This window comes from Dipodomys spectabilis, unplaced genomic scaffold (assembly GCF_019054845.1).
Source record: "Dipodomys spectabilis isolate Male_0828 unplaced genomic scaffold, ASM1905484v1 ptg000457l, whole genome shotgun sequence".
Taxonomy (NCBI): Eukaryota; Metazoa; Chordata; class Mammalia; order Rodentia; family Heteromyidae; genus Dipodomys; species Dipodomys spectabilis.
In genome coordinates this window covers 2514697-2534404 of record NW_024871134.1, presented here as the reverse complement: position 1 = coordinate 2534404, position 19708 = coordinate 2514697, and positions in this window count along the sequence as shown.

Here is a 19708-nt window from a genome sequence, read left to right as displayed (position 1 = left end):
CCAACCCCCTCCCCATCCCCTGTTTTCTGCATTTCTGCCAGGATGACAGATGCACATTAACGATTCCCTCTGGGCCCTATCCCAAGAAGGAGGAGCTGGGAATGTGAATACTCAGTTCTAGGGAGGAAGAAATTCCTCTAATTTGATCACTATTTATGATGAGATTCACAAAAGTATTTACAGTGAACACAAATGCAGCGACTAACTCATGCTGTCTCTTTCTTAATTGCCATGCAAAAAGCAGGACCGCAGGCTGTTTTTCACTGTGCCGAGGTTAACTGTGCGGCCAGTGGGACGTGGGTAATGTCGAGGCACCAGGACACACCACTCCACGTGAACCCCAAGCACATCTGTCTCCACGTGCATTTCCCCATTTTATCCTCCAGAGCTCCACCCTGAGTTTTCCCATTGGTGTGCAGGTGGTACCGGGACTCAAACTCAAGGTCTCCTGCTTTTGCTTGGTTTCTTCCCTCAAGGCTGGCGACCCTCTACCTCTTGAGCCACATTTCTACTTCTGGCTTTTTGTTCATTAACTACAGATAAAACCTTTGGGGATTTTTCTTCCTGGGCTCACCTTTATTCTCAGATCTCAGCCTCCTGAGTAGCCAGCATTCTAGGCATGAGCTGCCAGAGTCTGGTTAGATTTCTTATATCCCCCTGAAGCTTAAGATCTACTGCAATGCAAAGATGCGATGTGTGTCTAGATGTTAGGAAATTACTCAGAATCAACACCTGACTTAGAATTTCAACCAAATAACGGAGCTTTTCACTTGAAGTGCCTGATTATTAACTTCATTTAAAGTGAGCAAAATAGCAACTGGTCACGTTGGATATAGTTTATGTAAATACAGTGTCTGAGAACAATTAAATTTTTTAACACCTTACCAGATTTTCACCGATACATTTTGTCCCAAAGCAAACCTGGAATACCACAAATTTGTTTTCCTTTGTAATGTATTGGAAAACGTGATTTTTTTTAATGAATCTCAATGAGTAACCCTAGCTGCTCAGGAGGCTGAGATCTTAGGACCACATTTCAAAGCTAGCCAGCAGGGGAAATGCATGGGACTTCAATTAACTAGGGGGGCGGGGGCGGGGGGAAGCTAGAAACAGAAGTGTGACTCCAGTGGTAGAGCTCCAGCCTTGGAAAGAAAGCTAAGGGACAATGCCCAAGCCCTGGGTTCAAGCCCTAGCAACACACACACACACACACACACACACACGCACGCACGCACACACTGAAATTCTATCTCAATCCATTTAAATTGTCCATCTTGGAGAACACTAACAGCAGGGGCAGGCAGGGACATGGAAGGAAAGCAGCCCTGAGTCACTGTAGGTGGGAACGTAACCAGGTTCGACACAGCATGGAAATTCCACAGAAAACTAACCACAGAACTACTTCACGATCCAGTAGTGCCACTCTTGACACTTACCCAAAGATAACAGGTCAGGACACAGTAAGGACACTGGCACACCCACAATCTTGTTGCACCATAGTTAGGAACCCGTCCCAGTCCCTAGTTCCCTACAGAGGACAAAGGTGGTGAGATATACAGATGTGTACACACACCAACACACTCGTTCATCAGAAAGAATGGCATTATGTTACTTTCAGGAACCTGGAGGGACTCACTTGTTAAGGGAAGTAAATCAAGGTGAGGGACAGAGGATGCAAGTTTTGTCTCATACATGGAAGTTAATATAAATTATACATGTATATGTAAATACACATAGGGTCCCATGGATAATTGCACAAACGTATTCACTAAAGTGTGTTACATGGAGGGGAGAATTGCAGTGGTGTAACTCCTTTGAGCAACTAACTTACAGTTTGAGGAAATGAACACCGGGAAGCGGGAATGTGTGATGTCTGTGGAGGGGGAGAGAGGAGGAGGGAGGAAGGACAAATTCAGGGGGGAAGAAGGGAAGAAGACATTCCTAGCCCTCAGTACACACATGTGAAAATGCGGCCAGCTCACTGGAGGTGTTGGGTGGAGGGGGGGAAGGAGGGAGATAATGAAAAGGGGTGACAATGATCAAGTTGTGCTAACGAACTGACAAGATGAACTGAAATCCCCCTACAAGTAGGTGAAGATAATGATAACACTAATAATAATAAAACCTAACCAAGGGTAAAAAGAAGCCAAAATTCCAGAAGCACTTTTTAAATGTCAGAATTCAGTCGTTTGTTCCTGTCTAGCCATAGAACATGCTGGAATCCAACTATCTGGCTAACTCCATCACTGCCCTGATAAAACTGTGCATGTGTGCAAATGGCACACAAGTGTGTGTCACTGCCCATGTAACACTGGGTGAGGGGGAGACGAGGGGAATGGGTCGTCAGAACTTGTCTGTTATTTTATGAACCTCTGTCTTTTCAGTGTTTCACCTTCTCTCCTGTCCAAGACCAAACTTGTTATCCAAAGCTGCTGAGGGTTTGGGAGAATTCAAAAGTTCTGAATTGTCTGTAAAAGTTTTTATGACAAAGTCAGTTCTCCACAACAGTCACAGCTTTGGTCCATTGTGTTATATTTAGAATTGTTTTTTCCTTTTTCAAAAATTGTGTGCAGCTAGCCCCTCGGGAAAAAGCTACTTATTACGCTCTTTAAGTGTCTGCTTTTGTTGTGATATATGCCCTTCTCCAAGGATGAGATTGGAATAACTGATTGTATGGCAGGAAATCTGAATCAATAAAAAATGGGAAGGGGGAGAGGGTTGCATTGTATGTGTGTGTGTGTGTGCATGTGTGCATGTGTGTGTGTGTGTGTGTGTGCGTGTTTGAACTCAGGGCCTAGGCACTGTCCCTGAACTTTTCTGCTCAAGGCTGGTGCTCTAGCACTTGAGCTACAGCAACACTTCCAGCTGTATGGTGGTTAATTAGAGATAAGAGTCTCACCTACTTTCCTGCCTAGGCTGGCTTCAACAATGACCTTCAGCTCTCAGCCTCCTGAGTACCTAGTTTACAAGAGTGAGCAACCACACCTGGCTTTGTATTTCATTTTTTTTTTAAATCTCAAACAATTTAAATCGCTGACTTTAAGTATAAGGTGTTGCGAGGAGCAAAGTCGTTACATAAACAATTAATTCAACCAAGAACAACAATGGATGCTAAAACTGAATGGTCAAAATTTAGACTATGCAAAAAATATGTATGGATTATAAAGGAGAAGCAGGACTATAGTGTAGAATGATCAGAGGTTGCTCTGTCAGGAACCTAAGCTGACATCGCTGGATGAGGAGGCAGTGAATTCTGAACCATCTAGTGTAGGAGTCGAGGAGAAAGGTATGGTTATTCCTAGGATATTGTTTGTCCAAAAATGTATTACTGGATTCACAAGCAAACATCAGAGAAATGCAAGAGAACATAAATCCGGCAACCAAACACTTCTTCTCAACTCAGGCTGACCATCATTATTGAAAATAACTCCAAGTGCTCTCAAAAGTTTTAAGGTCACGAAAAGCAGTGTGGGGCGTGGCCTTTCTCCAGACTGAAGAAACTGAAGAAAGGCACGGTTGAATGGAGAAGGTGGATTCAAGGTTTCTGTGAAGGCCCTCAGTAGAAGAATTGATGCCGGGGCTGGGAAGGTGGCTCAGTGGTAGAGCGCTTGCCTTGCATGCCTGAGGCCCTGGGTTCGATTCCTCAGCACCACATAAGCAAAAAGAAAAAAGCCGGAAGTGGCGCTGTGGCTCAAGTGGTAGAGCGCTAGCCTTGAGCTGAAGAGCTGAGGGACAGCGCCCAGGCCCAGAGTTCAGGCCCCATGACCCGACCCCCCCCCCAAAAAAAAAAAAAGAATTGATGCGTCAGAGATTCTCCTATGAATGAGGTGAGCTTCACATGCCTACACTAATTTCCTGATCTTTGTGTTGACATTTTGATGAAACCAAAGGACATTATTTCTTTCTCGGGAATATTCACAGCAGATTTCAGAATATTGTTCCTGGTCTCAATGTCAGCCAATTTGCTCTCAAATTTCTGGGAGAAAACAAAAGACTCAGGTACTATGCTTTGTCATATGCTGTCAATTTTGAATTATTTTACAATAAAAATGAAACATAAAATGGGGGCCAAAGAAAGAAGGCTGAGGAGACTCTGCTGCTGAGTGAGTACACATTTTGAGTTCACTGTTTGAGAACGTGTAGTCCTGATGATGTGTGTGTAAGCTTCATGTGGCTTCCGTAATAAATTATCCAGTGCCTTGTAGCAGTGTTATACTGTGATACTGGGCTTTACTTATGGAATGACTTGAATAGAAAATATTTTAGATCCAGGCCCTGCTGATGCATGCTTTGAATACTAGCTATGCTGGAAGATGAGATCTGTGGCCCTTATCTCCTGTTAACCACCAAAAGCCAAAACTGGAGCTGTGGCTCAAGTGATGGAGCACCAACCTTGAACACAAAAGACAGGTATGAGGTTCTAGGTTCAAGTCTCAGTACTGTGGAAAAAATTAGAACTTCAATCATTAGTACCTCTCAACTTCAGTCCATCAAGATGACTTTTCACAACTCACACACTAATAAATTACTATTATTACTATTATTACAATATTATTAGTGTTATGTTGTGCACCCCCAGGACTTGAGGCCTGGCCACTCTGAGAACTTTTGCTCAAGGCTGATATTCTACCAATTGATCCACAGCTCAAATTCTAGTTTTTCATGGTCAACTGGAGATAAGAATCTCAATGACTTTCCTGCCTGTGCTAGCTTCAAACCGTGGTATTCGGATCTCAGCTTCTTGAGTAGCTAGGATTACATGAATGAACCATTAGCACCAGCTACTAGTTAAGATGTGTGTGTGTGTGTGTGTGTGTGTGTGTGTGTGTGTGTGTGTGTGTGTGTGTGTGTGTGTGTGTGTGTGTGTATCCCCAGGCTTGCAAATTCTATCTCCTTTTCTAATTCTAGAAAGGCTTTATGAAGTCCATATAATGACACCATCTCTTATAATCATATCATAAAATAACAACATATCAAGATTAAAGTAAAACTTTTAACACATTTAACAATAAGTGTTAATTTACATTTCAGAAGGACATGTTTGTAGTTTATTCATTGTGCCATTTATTAGCTAATAAATGTTTGGGCTGGTTACTAATTTTTGTTCATTGATATGTGAGCTGTGTCTTATTGTTGTGACAACAGTCACCTGCGATGTTTAAAACATGTTCACAGAGCCTCAGTTTATTTATTGCTGCTAATCAGTGAAATAGCCTCCCAAGAAATTAGACTGACATAATGAAGGGGTAGTGTTACGCTTCTATTTTGTTTCATTTATTTTACAGTTATTGTAAAGGTGATGTGCAGAGGGGTCACAGTTTCATAAATCAGATAAGGAGATCAATTCTTTTTGAACAATGTCACCCCTCCTCATTCTCTCCCAGCTTTCCCCTCCCATTTGCAACCACAAGTTGTAGCTCGTCAGCAGAGTGTCTAGTGAGCATCAGTGCTACATTAGTTCACCCTTTGTCCCACCATGTCTGTTTATTTTCATTTCAATGACTATACAAAGGGGTTTCAAGTTGGTGTGTCAGTTTCTGGGTACAGTGCATCTGGATCAGTGGCACTGCCTCTTCCATTATTCTCTCACAGGTTTATCTGTTAGAATTAGAGTTAGGGGCCAGATGCAGAGTTAGGGGCTGGGCACTGGTGGCTCACACTTGTAATCTCAACTACTCAGGAGTCTGAGATCTGAGGATCACTGTTCAACGCCAGCCAACACAAGAAAGCCAGCAAAACTCTTATGGCCAATTAACTACCCAAATGCTAGAAATGGAGCTGTGGGTCAAGTGGTAGAATACCAGCCTTAAATGGAAAAGCTCAGGGATAGTGCCCCAGGCCCCGAGTTCAAGCCCCAATATTGGCACACATACACACACACACACACACACACACACACACAACTCAGACAAGAAAAACTAACATTTGTTTTCATTTCTAAACAAGAGAAAGAACAAAATGATAAAAAATAGCCTCTTATTCATCTTCACTTTTTGTATATGTAATATATTTTTCCTCTCATTTTAGATTGGATAAGCACATATAGTGGAAATTTTCAGTTGATAACTTACAAAATCAGCTTAAAGTGTTAGATAAAAGTTAATTCTCATTGAATCTACCTGATTCATTAACGTTTCCTTATCCACTGAAAATGCCTACTTATTTTGTTGAGACATATTCCAGAGAAGGTGTTTGCATGTAACCTTTGCAAGAGGCCATATGAATTGCATGTGCTGCTTACTTCTGGACCTGACCCACCAACATGAAGCCCACATGTAAATCACTTACGTCCAAATCAGCTGTCTCTGCTGCAGCTCATGATGACACACCAGAGCCCAGAGGACCCTGGCAGGGTAAGACCTCGGCTTTTATGCCTCAACCCTCTTGGGCCGCTCACCTTCCTGTCTAGCAGGAAGAACACAGAATATATCTTGGAGTCATCCAAGTTTGTTATTAACACAAATAGCAATTATCCTCTCCAGAGTGTATAATTGGTTGAAAGGACATGGACACATTGTATCTGATTCAAGGGGGATTATTTTGATTTTACTGCTGATGCCTTGGTGTTTTCTGGGAGGGTCTGGATCCTTCTGTGCTTCTCTGAACACTATTATTAACCCAAAATGTGTGTTCATCCTTTTGTGTTTCTGCCATGGTGAAAGGTGAGCATGGGTTTGGACTAGTATTATGACAGCCCTCATTCAGCCTGGGATTCTTTTGTCTGTATTTTGCTCATATATGCTAAATGAGGTTTGAGGAGACACTAAGAGAGTACCTTGTGTATCTCCATAGAGATTTAGCACATCTTGTTCTATGTGTTCTAATTTCAAAATGAACACTTGAGCACGTTTCTTTTTCTCTGCTGCTTAAAGAAATGTGTCAAAATCTCCATGTCATTCTGAGGAAGTCAAGTCTAAAATTCATAGGAAAGCACAAAAGACCCCAAATAGCCAAAGCTCACTTGAGAAACAAAAACAAGGTTGGAAATATCACCGTACCACAGCACCAGATTTCAAATCACAACGAAACCATGGTAACAAAAACTTAGTTATTGGCACCAACATAATCATCAAGACCAGTGGGACTAAGTAGATGAACTAGAAATAAATCCACACGTCCACAGCCATCTGGGCGTTGATAAAGGAATCCCGAACAAACTACGGAGAAAGATGAAACCTCTTTGGCAATTCTTCCTGAGCAAACTGGTTGTGCACAAGCAGAAGACAACATCAGCATCCCTGTCTCCCGCTCTGTGCCAATATCAATTCAATATGGATCAGTATTTTAACACAAGTCCTGAGACCCTCAAACCACTGCAAGAAGACAGCTCAGCACTGGAACCCACTGGCATACTCAGTTACTTTCTGGATACATACTTGGTAGCTTAGCAAATCAGAGTAGCAGTTAACACATTTTGTTGCATCAAACTGAAAACCTTCTGCCTGGCAAAGGGAGAAGAGGGTGTTGGGACACTGGGGGAGCATGCTGGCTAGCCATGCATCCGACAGGAGATCAACAATGGGAACATGCAGGGAGGGTGTGACACCTAGACTCCTGAGGAACAGACGGCCCCATTAATAAAATGGAATGTGTACTGGAAAGGGAAGGGGGGGCACAGGCCAGGTTCACAGGAGTGCTGTGCACACACACCTCAGGGGCGGATACGGTGACCACACGGACCTGATGTTGCTGAACAGGTGGTGCACGATGGAAACATCCTTACCAGTGAGGAGTCCTGAAATGATGCCCTGTGGGAGATTGGTGCAACTGAGGTCAGGTTCTGTGGGACAAGGGTCACGTTTCTCTAATGGGACACATGGGATACACAGGGGAATTCACATATGCACAGGACACACATGCATGGGACACATGCACATACATGCATGGGGCACATTGGACATACACATATGTGCACACGCTTGCATGCTCACATGCACAGGACAAGCACATGCAAGTACATGCATGCAGGGAAACGCACAGGACACAAGCACATACGTGCACACACACGGGACACGCACACATGCACGCTGGGACATGCACAGGACACATGCACACGCACACAATCACGCACACATGCATGCACACACAGGACATGCACTGGACACGCACCAACACCCTTCGGAGTGGGATGGGAGAGGAGAGGCTGATGCAGGACCACAGACGGCATGGAACCACATTCCCTGGGTGGAGACGGAAGGAGGAGTTGATGGCGTGGGCACCGGGCATGGGTTCAGTGGGATGCACGCGTGTGGAGTGCTCTGGACGCCCGCAAGATGGCAGGCGCCCCTTCCTTTGAAAAGCAGGCGTGTGAAGGCGGGTGCGGCGGCTACCGGTGGGGGGTGGGGGTGCGGCAAGGGGGGAGTGGCGGGGAGCGGGGAAGGGGGGGAAGGGGGCACGGAGGCTGGGGTCTCCACGCGAGGAGGTCTGCGTGACGCGCAGGGGGAAAGGCTGGGCAGGGACTCTCGGGTGCTGCCCTCAGTGCCGCACAGACGCGGGGAGCCTGGCGGCGCCCGCGCAGTTCTGGACCGGCCTCTCGTCTACCTGGCTTCGCCTGCGCTGGGCCGCGTGGTGGCCAACGCCAGAGTCCGATCCCCTGCGGGGGACCCGGGTGAGGCCAAGGCCTCCCCGAGGGCCTGTGCCCGCCTCCTGTGACGGCGGAGACCGCGCCATGACCGTGACCATGCTCGTGAACGTGACCACACCCGTGATCGTGACCATGACCGTGGCCGTGATCTGCCGTGAGCGTGACCACGCCCGTGAGCGTGACCATGACCGCGCCCGTGATCTGCCGTGAGCGTGACCACGCCTGTGATCGTGACCGTGGCCGTGATCTGCCGTGAGCGTGACCGCGCCCGTGATGGTGACCATGACTGTGACCGCGCCCGTGACCGACCTGTGACTGCGCCCGCTGCCCTTGACAGAGACCACACCCGTGATGGTGATCGTGACCTGCTGTAGAGAGCTGCGAGAGGCCGCACCTGGAAGATGGCGCCGGCTTCCGCCCTCCGCCTTCCCGATGGCAAGTGCTCTCTGTGGTAAACAACTCCTTATATGGCTGAGGCAAAGAATCTGGCTTGCTTCCGCGCACCTGAACCTATTGGTGGATCCCACGTGGCGTATCAGGGTTGGCTACCCAGCGGGTACTTAAGGCTGTGGGGAATTTTCCCCGTTGTTGGGGTCAGAAGATTACTCAAAGGTCCTGAATAAACTGCAGAGAGAAGAGCTCCGTGTTGCGTCTTCCTTGCTGGTCGAGGTGGTCGTGACAACCTGCTGTGACCTTGACCACGCCCGTGACCTGGTCCAGCCCCGCCGCGCCCACCTTCCTTCGTCTCCGGAGGGCTCAAGGAGAATGGGCCCCGGCAGGCGAGCAGCCCAGGGTGCTGCGGATGCCGGACTGGGCCCAATGGCACCGCTGCTCCTGAGGCAGCAGTAAGGGCTGAAGACGGAAAGTGAGCGTCCCCAAGGGCTCGCCTCGAAGCTCGCCCCAAAGTGCTCCAGTCGCTGCCTGCGTTCATCCCTCTGCTGGTACACAGGCGAGGATGGCCGTCGGGGGCAGAGCACACGCGGCCCTTTTGAGGCAGGTCTGGATACGGGGGAATCGGTCTACACACCACGTCCAACAAGCGAGGTTCTCGAAGGAGGGAGCCGGGAGCCAGGGGCCGGGAGCCAGGGGCCGGGAGCCAGGGGCCGGGAGCCAAGGTGGGACCCGGAGAGGAAGCGGGAGGACGCGGTCCAAGAGCGCACTGCGCACGCGGGACCCTGGACGCGAGCATGTGGAGGGCGCGGGCTGGGGGGGGGGAAGAGACGAGGACCGTGGGGGTGACAGGGGTGCAGACGCACCGCGCTCAGAGACGGACACGTGGAACCGAGACCCCTTCGCACAGTTGCTTTAAGGTTGTACTCAAGGGAAGACCTCACCCCGGCGCCTCTCGGTATTTGGACAGCCATTTATGGAGCAGCCAGGGTCCCAAGAACTCTGTATTCCGTACTTCTGTGCAAAGATGTTCCGTTTCATCCAATACACGATGGAGCTCCAGGTATTGAAAACAAGTGGTGATTATAATCTGAGAAACTCTATCAGGATTTCCAAAAGCACACTCAATGTTCCGAGCATCTCATTCGTTCATTAGCTGTCAAGTTGGGACAGAAAACGTGGGCCTGAATAAAACCTGTGTTCTGAACTTGAAGACTGTGTTTAAATCATAAATGCCTTACAAGATGATGTAGAGTCAGACTCAAGGGAATAACCAATAATATGTACGTCATAGGAGACACATGGGAGAAGACAATTGTAGTGCTGGTTTGTGATGGGTTCAGATCACCTCGACAAGTAAGAAGCCTTGAGCTCCACAGGATGCTTGTGGCTTCCTGGTCCTAGGGTACGTGATGAGCATAATCAGCACATTGCACACAATGAACGCTTCAGAGCATCGTGAACTTCAGGCAGAATTTGGTAAGTACTCTTTCCCTAACATATCAACAATGGCTGGGGCAGTATTTCAGACGAAAAGGTTATTACATGCCATCTTTGTGTTTTTATTGACTTGCAGAGAAGAATGCTACTGTGGATTCACCAAGCATAAGAGACACGTTGCTGACCTAGGAATACTACTGGTTCAAGTATGCTCCCAGGTAGATGCTCAGAAAGAGAGTCATCAGTTAAATGGAAGCCATTACCATGGAGCCAGACATGCTGGGCCCTGGCTGAGTCCATCTTCCTCTCCTTGGGTGCCTGAAACAATGACTGGTCCCCACATCATCAAACCCCACTATGCTACACCTTCTGGAGCAGTGCAGGTGTAGTGTGAGGATTTATGAACCTGACCAGATGAATCTAATACCTAATGTAGAGTTGAGATACATTATTCTATCCTCTGTGTGTGTGTGTGTGTGTGTGTGTGCAGGTCAGTAGGCTTGAACTCAGGGACTAGGCACTGTCCTTGAGCTTTTCTATTCGAGGCTGATATTCTACCACTTAACCCACAGCTCCATTTCCAGTGTTTGGGTGGTTAATTGGACGTAAGAGGCGTGCTGGCTTTCTTTATGGGCTGACTTTGAACAGTGATCCTAAGATCTCAGACTCCTGAGTAGTTGAGATTACAAGTGTGAGCCACTGTTGCCTAGACCCTAACTCTGCATCTGGCCCCTAACTCTAATTCTAACAGATATACCTGTGAGAGAATAATGGAAGAGGCAATGCCACTGATCAAGATGCACTGTACCCAGAAACTGACGCACCAACTTGAAACCCCTTTGTAAAGTCATTGAAATGAAAATAAACAGACATGGTAGGACAAAGGGTGAAAAAATGCAGCCCTGATACTCACTAGACACTCTGCTGACGAGCTACAATTCGTGGTTGGAGATGGGAGGGGAAAACTGGGAGAGAATGAGGAGGGGTGACATTGTTCAAAAAGAATTTGGGCTGGGAAGGTGGCTCAGTGGTAGAGTGCTTGCCTTGCATGCACAAGGGACCTATGTTCGATTCCTCAGCACCACATAAGCAGAAAATGCTGGAAGTGGCACTGTGGCTCAAGTGGTAGAGCGCTAGCCTTGAGTGGAAGAGCTCAGGAACAGCACCGAGGCCCAGAGTTCAGGCACCAAAAGAAAAAAAAAAAAAGAATTGTGCTTCTTATCTGACTTATGAAACTGTGACCCCTATGCATATCACCTTTACAATAACTGCAAAATAAACAAAACAAAACAAAATAGAAGCATACACTACCATCTCATTATGTCAGTCTAATATCTTTGGATGCTCTTTTACTGATTAGCAGCAATAAACAAACTGAGGCTCTGTGAACATGTTTTAAACATCTCAGGTGACTGTTGTCATAACAATAAGACACAGCTCACATATCAATTAACAAAAATTAGTAACCAGTCCAAACATTTATTGGCTAATAGATGGCACAATGAATAAACTACAAATATATCCATCTGACATGTAAATTAGCACTTTGTGTTGAATCTGTTAAAAGTTTTACTTTTGTCTTGAGCCAGAGATCCACTTTTGGCTTTCTTTTGGTTAATTGGAGAAGGGTAGCATGGGCTTTTCTTCCCAGGCTGGGTTCCTGCCTGTGATCCTTAGATCCCAGCCTCCTGAGTAGGTGTGAGCTGCCAAGGCCTAACTGGTATTCCTCACTGCTTGGGTTTGACCAACGTCCTCGCACTCTGTATCTTGAGTCTCCAGTATTCGTTAGTTGGTTTTTGTTATTGTTGGTTTTTTAATATTTGTTCTCCTAATTTTGTTCCAGATTTACTTCATACCAGTGATTCTACTAATGCCTGCACTTTCCTTCCATGTAACTGGTATTATAGATGTGAACCACAATGCCCAGTTTTTAACATGAGGTTTATTTTATTTATTTTTTTTTGGGGGGGGGGTCTGGTTGTGGGGCCTGAACTCTGGGCCTGGGCGGTGTCCCTTAGCTCTTAAGCTCAAGGCTAGCACTCTACCACTTGAGCCACAGTGCCACTTCTGGCTTTTTTTTTCTGCATATGTGGTGCTGAGGAATCGAACCCAGGGCCTCATGCATGCAAGGCAAGCACTCTGCCTCTGAGCCACCTTCCCAGACCTTAACATGTGTTCTTAAACAGTACTTCCATATTTTGTCTGATCTTAACAGATATAAAAGCAGAGGATTCAAAGCTTGCCACATTTGAGGTGCTCAACATTATTAGAGGCCTATCTTAGATACCTGGAAATGTCCAATACCCATGTTCATGTTCATTTCTTTCCTGTGCTGAAGTTGACATGGTCTGGCCTTTTCTCTGTTCTCTGTTGCTCATGCTATATCTCTTAGCTTATTTTTTTTTAATCAAAATTTGAAATTTGAAATTCAGTTAACTACCATGCTGTGAAATTGAATTTAAATACACTTCTATGTAAACTAAATAGAAATTTGCCTGAAAGAGAAATGTATTGAGTGTATTGACACCAACTTTTATAACTAAATTTGGATGATTTCAAAATTACACAGACTTATATGTGATCAAAATCTACTTCATGGATGGGAGACCAAGCAAACCAAAACAAATGGAAGTACTCAAGAAGTATCTCATAGTGCATGCTTTTCTCTATTTCATCGTTAGACATCTGAGTTTTACCCCTTCATCCTATTACAAGTACCCTCTTGAATTCTAAGACAGAAATGATAGTCTATAAATATTGCCTAAGGTTAAATACCAGTGTGTGAAAGTTTAGAAAATAATATTCTGTCTCTGAATTAAATGTCAGTGTTCAAAGGTACAAAAGAAAATCATTGTGAAAATGCCTTAATTTGTTTCAACTTTTTGCTAGACCTCACAGTTGATGAATTGTATTCTAGCTGCAGTAGCACTTGCCTCATTCCTGATGCTCTATCTGTTGAAATCAGTTACTGGAATACAACTTTTATTTCAAATTTTCCATCATCACAGCAATTAAGGGATATCACATAGCTTATATTCTATCATTATTCATGATTGCTTGGAGGGAGATTTTGAACCAGTTATTTCTCTAAGATATAGAAACATGAAAGCATGAACACAGGCAATTTTCTTATCATGGCTGTTTACCTTAATTAAAAATAAGTTTGTTGGGCACCAATGGCTCACACCTGTAATCCTTGCTACTCAGGAAGATGAGATCTTAGGATCGTGGTTCAAAAGCAGACCGGGCAGGAAAGTCTGTGAGACACTTATCTCCAATAAACCACCAGAAAACCGGAAGTGGCGCTTTGGCTCAAGTGGTAGAGCCTTCACCTTGAGCTGAAGAGCTGAGGGACAGTGCCCAGGCCCAGAGTTCAGGCCCCACCACCAACCAAAAAATAAAAATAATAACTCCTGTTTTCACCATATTTGATGTCGGTGCCCAGCATCTTGTATATACATTTTTCTAATTTGGGGAGGGGAAGGGAAATAACAAAATGCTGAAATGAGGATACAGGTTGACCCATTGTAACAATGAGATGTACGCCTTACTCATGTAACTGTAACCCCTCTGCACAGTATTTTTACAATAAGAAATATTTTATAAAAAAATAATAAATACTAAATAAAAGTTGAGGATCTCAATAGCCTCAGCATCACATCTCCTCTGTGGAGTCTTGCCAGGGATTTCATTCCCTGGTGTCTTATAGTTATGTTTTCTTCCCTGTGGACATGGTTCTCTATCTGGCTGCAAGTATACATTTTCCAGCAGAATTTGAACCATGTGGGGCCATGGTCTTCCTATTTCCTCTAACAGAATGTCAACTCTAGGGATATAGTACATATCTGTTGCACATTTCTGTGGTGAGCATCAGAATAATAATGTGTTAAGTCATAAAATTGTATGTGACATTATCATGAAATGAGGTAGAAAGGATAAAGCATAATTAGGTACAAGTCATATGGAATAATATCTTCTTTCTTTCTTTCCTTTCTTTCTTTTCTTTCTTTCTTTCTTTCTTTTCCTTCCTTCTTTCTTTCCTTCCTTCCTTTCTCTTTCTTTCTTTTCTTTCTTTCCTTCCTTCCTTCCTTCCTTCCTTCCTTCCTTCCTTCCTTCCTTCCTTCCTTCCTTCCTTCCTTCCTTCCTTCCTTCCTTCCTTCCTTCCTTCCTTCCTTCCTTCCTTCCTTCCTTCCTTCCTTCCTTCCTTCCTTCTTTCCTGTCCTGGGGCTTAAACTCAAGACCTGAGTGCTATTCCTGAGCTTTTTGGCTTACATCTAGCATGCTTCCATTTGAGCCACAACTTTACTTTGGCTTTTTTGGTGGTTAAAAACAAAACAAAAAGTGAAATATAATAAGGAACAGCATGAATTAGCCTGTTTTCTGAGTCATAAAATAAAGAACTAAAAGGAAAAATGTGAGATGGAGAGAACTCTAGGAAACCATAGCAAAAGAGATGTGAATGGCAGTCAGTGCTGTTGCTACACAGGTGGCAGAGGTCAGGAGGACGGAGATTCCAAGAAGCATGGACCAAAAACTTCATGAGACACCATCTGCAAAATAGTCAACAAAAGGCCAAGCTAGAGGCATTACTCAAGTGATAGAATACCAGCCATGAGCAAAAAGGCTGAAAGGACAAAATCCTAAGTGGAAGCCACAATACTTAAAGATAAATAATACATATAAATATAAATATAGAGAGTCAAGAGGTATGTCAAGAAAAAATTGCCCACCAGGTGCTCACGCCTATAATCCTAGCTACTCAGGAGGCTGAGATCTGAGGATCACAGTTCAAAGCTAGCCTGGGCAGGAAACTCTGTGAGACTCTTATCTCCAATAAACCACTAGAAAACCAGAAATGGCGCTGTAGCTCAAGTGGTAGAGCACTAGCCTTGAGCTGAAGAGCTGAGCGACAGCGCCCAGGCCCAGAGCTCAAGCCCAAGGACTGACAAAAGAAGAAGAAGGAGGAGGAGGAGGAGGAGGAGGAAATTTTGCCTGAAGCCACAGGACCCAAGTTTTCATGAACACATGTGGGAAGTTATACATAGAGGTGACTTGTGAAGGAAGCTTGAGATTCTGCTTAGGAGACAAATGTACAGTGCAGAGGCCAGAAAGAAGCCCGTTCAAGGGAGAGGTCCAAACCAGAGATTTAGCTATGTGCCAGGCAGGTATGCCATGATAACAAGACCATGTAACTGTGTATGTATGCATGCATGTGTGCATCACAAGGCCATGTGTATGTATGGGTGTGTGGCTGTATCACAAGCCCATGTAACGGTGTGTGTATGCATGTGTGTGTGCAGCACAAGGCCATGTGTATATCGGGGTGTGTGCATGTATCACAAGGCTATGTAACTGTGTGTAGTCATGTGTATCACAAGGCCAGGAAACTGTGTGCATGTGTACATGCATGATATATATGCATGTATCACAAGGCTATGTGTATGCATGTGTATATATGATAAGGCCATGAAATAATGTGTGTATATATATCACAAGGCCATGAAACTATGTGTGCATGTGTGCATAGATCACAACCATGAACCTGTTTATGCATGTGTGTTCAGATCAGAAGACTACAAAATTGTGTGTATGCATGTGGGTATATGACAAAATTATGAAACTATGTATGAGTATATATATATATATATATATATATATATCACAAGGCCTTGAAACTCTGTGTGTGTGCATGTGTATAGAGCTCACAAGGCCATGAAACTAAGTATGTATGCATGTGTGTAGAGATCACAAAGCCATGAAACTATGTGTGCATGTGTGCATATAACCACAAGGCCATGTATGTATGCTTGTGTGTGTATATCACGAATTCATGTATTCATATATTTGTGTGTATACATGTAGGCATGTATGTATGTATTCATTTATGTATGCATGTATGTTATGTGCCTGGGTGCCTGGTGGGGACTGGAGCTGCCCTGTCGCAGCCAGTCTGTACCGGTCCTACTGGTTACCTCCGCAGGGGTGGCGGCCATGCCCGCCGCCGGGGTTCACGGTCGGCACTGGGGATCACGGTGGACAGCACTGAGGCCATGCACAGTGACAACAGGCCAGGCCGTCCCTGCTCCCATGGCACGGGGCAGGCGGGCTGCACAGGCCCCAAGAGACTGAAGAGACTGTGTGGTTGGTTCATCCAGAGTGAATCACCACCGAGGAGAAGAGGAGGGCTCGAGTCCACCGGGAGGCCCTGTGCTCTGCCCCTGGCCACCCAGGGGGGTACGGTGTGTGAGGGGGAGTGTAGAGAACGCGGTGCAGACCTGGTGCAGTCCGAACGGGTCAGGCTGGGCTCCCAGATGGGGGTGGGGAGGCCCACGCGGACACGGAGATGACCTCACCAGCCTCACAATGGAAGAATGGAACCTGGAACCTGGAACCCAGGCCTAACAGCCACGCCCGCGTCCCTGGCTCATTTCTCAGGCGACTGTGGAGCCTGCGACATGTCGTCCTGTGATCTCCCCGCATCCGCTAGCTCAGGCGTCAATGGATCCTGGAGAGGGAGGCTGGTCCGTGCCCTGCGACGTTGGACCGCAACCCGGGTAACACCCCAGTCCGGATCCAAGCCACGATCCCAGCCCCAACCCAATGTCCGACCCCGGGCAGGACCCCAGCCCAGAGTTGAGCCAAGACCCCAGCCCAGACTTCAGCCGGGCCGCCGCCGCCTCTGGCCGCTCTCCTGGAGAAGCCCGAAGGTGGCCCCTGCCAGCCTGGGGTGGGCTTCGGAGGTCGTGGCGAACCTCCAGATCGCTTATGGCCCACCCAGCATGCCTGTGCCCCAGAGGCGCACCCTGACCAGGGGCCCAGCCCGGATGCCCGGGAGCCAGGGGCGCCCACTGACGGCCCGCAGTCGGGCCAGAACCCCCAGGAGCGTAGGTCTGATGCTCAGAGCAGCGTCCTTGGCTGAGGCTCCTGAGAAGCCACTGCAGTCCAAAGTCGTCTTGGGGCCCCGCCTGGTAATGCCCAGGCCCTGGGTACACCAGCTTCCAGTCTTGGTGGAAGAAGACGAGCCGCAGAGCGACGAGGAGCCGGAGCCCCAGAAGGCCGGCCGCAGCACGGGGGACCGCGCACAGGGCCGGGGGAGCTGGAGAGCCCTGGCTTGGGCTGAGGCAGGGGAGACCCTGGGGGCTGAGGAGGCCTTGGAGGCGGAGCTGGCCCTGCTGAGCCTGGTGCTGGGCGAACGGAGCCCGGGCAAGGCGGCCTCTAGGTTCCCTGAGGACCTGGACCTCGACAGTGACCTGGACGACTAGTGCCGATGCTCTCCAACATGGATCTGGAGTCATTGTGAGTCTGGGACGCTGAGGTCCAGCTGCTCCGCTGAACTGGGGAGGAGGCCGCACCTGACACAGCTGCCCTGTTGGCGCTGGGATCGGCTTGGGGTGTGGGGTGGAGGTCACGGGCCCTCGTTGCCCACCCCCCCAGGGCTCGCATCAGAGGTCCCTCCTGGCACCGGAGGTCCCTCCCCTCACTGGAGACCACCCCCCTTTCTCTTTGGACAGCACCGGAGGCCCCGCCCTCCCATTTGGACAACACCGGATGTCCCGCCCTACCCTTGGAAAGCACCAGAGGCCTCGCCCTGCACTGGAGGCCCCACCCTCCCCTTGGACTGCACCCATGGCCCTGCCCCACACTGGAGGCCCCTTCCTCCCATTGGATAGCACCGGAGGCCCCGCCCCACAATGGAGGTCCCACCCTCCCATTGGACAGCACCGGAGGCCCTGCCCCACACTGGTGGCCCAGCCCTGCAGAGAAGGCTTCACCCTCTCCTTGTACATCACTGGAGGCTCCGCCCCGTACTGGAGGCCCCGCCCTCCCATTGGACAACACTGGAGGCCCCGCCCTCCCCTTGGACAACACTGGAGGCCCCGCCCTCCCCTGGACACCAGGGACTGCACTTTCCCCTCGTTTATTTCCTATAGATTTGTAGCCTTAGTGGTTTAATAAAAAGTCATTGTGATTCACTCAGTGGCATCTCTCAGGCGGCTGCGCACCCCCGATCCACAGGCTCTGGGACTCTGGAGTTGGAAGCCATGGCCTAGCGCCAGGCCTTGGGGAGAAGCCACAACAGGCCTGGGGGAGGCGAGGGGGAAGGGGTGGGGAGGAGAGGGGGGGAAAAGAGGGGAAGAAGGGGGAGGGAAGAGGGGAAGAAGGGGGAGGGAAGGAGAGGAGAGGGGAGGAGAAAAGGGGGGAGGGGATGGGAGGAGAGGAGAGGGAAGGGAGGGAAGGAGGGGAAGAGGAGGGGAAGAGGGGAGAGGGGAGGGGAAGAAAGGGGAGGAAGAGAGGAGGGGGGAGAGGCAAGGAGCCAGTTCCCCTGGCCGGCACAAATGAGGCCTAGAGCTTGGCCAAGGACCGGCTATCCGGGGATCTTTGGGCCCCCAGAGCAGACCTGGCCCTGGGCTAGGTGTCAGCCCCAGCGGGAGCCTGAGAGTCTCCCTCCGGAGCAGGGCTGTGGCCGTCCAGGGCCAGACAGAGTATCATGGCGGCCGGGAGGCGCTCGCCGGCCCCAGGCTTGAGCTGTGCGACTCTGGCGCAGGAGCTCTTGGGACAGGGCCGGGTGCGAGGGGACTGGGGATTCTCCAATAATAGAGTAGCTCCTGCGGTATCCATGTGGAGGGAGCCGTCTTGGTATCCACCACACAGCCGGGATGCCGAGCCACACCTGGGGAGGCAGACAGGGGAGGACCCCCCACCCCGCGAAGACGAAGCGGGGATTTCAGATGTGGGATCAGCAAGAGACTGACACCCACAGCCAGGGGCAGGGTGGACAGAGGCAAGGGGGCAGAGGTCAGCGGCGGGGGCATCCGCAGATGAAGGAAATTATTAGCAGCCACACACAAAAGGAAATACAAACTATACAACCACAAGCCACAGATGACCTGACGCTATATACACAATTTGAGGGAGTCTAATAAACGCAGCCAACTTGTCTACAGTTAAACTAGCAATGGGCAGCCTCCAAGGATGATAAACAGGGCTGCAGTGTGCTACTGTGTGCCCTGAGGTCCTTCCCCGAGGTCCTTCCCCGATCCCCCCCCCCCTTCCCTGACCCTCCCCTCGATCCTTCCTTCTGATCCTCCCCCCAGTCTTCCCCATGACCCTCCCAGGTCCTCCCCCTAGTCCTTCCTTCTGGTCCTTCCCCACCCTCCCTTCTGATCCTCGCCCCTAGTCCTCCACCCTGGTCCTTCCCCCTGATCTTCCCCTCTGATCCTGGCCCTTGGTCCTTCCCACTGATTTTCCCCCCTGGTCTTCCCCTCTGACCCTTCGGAACTCAGTCCATCCCGG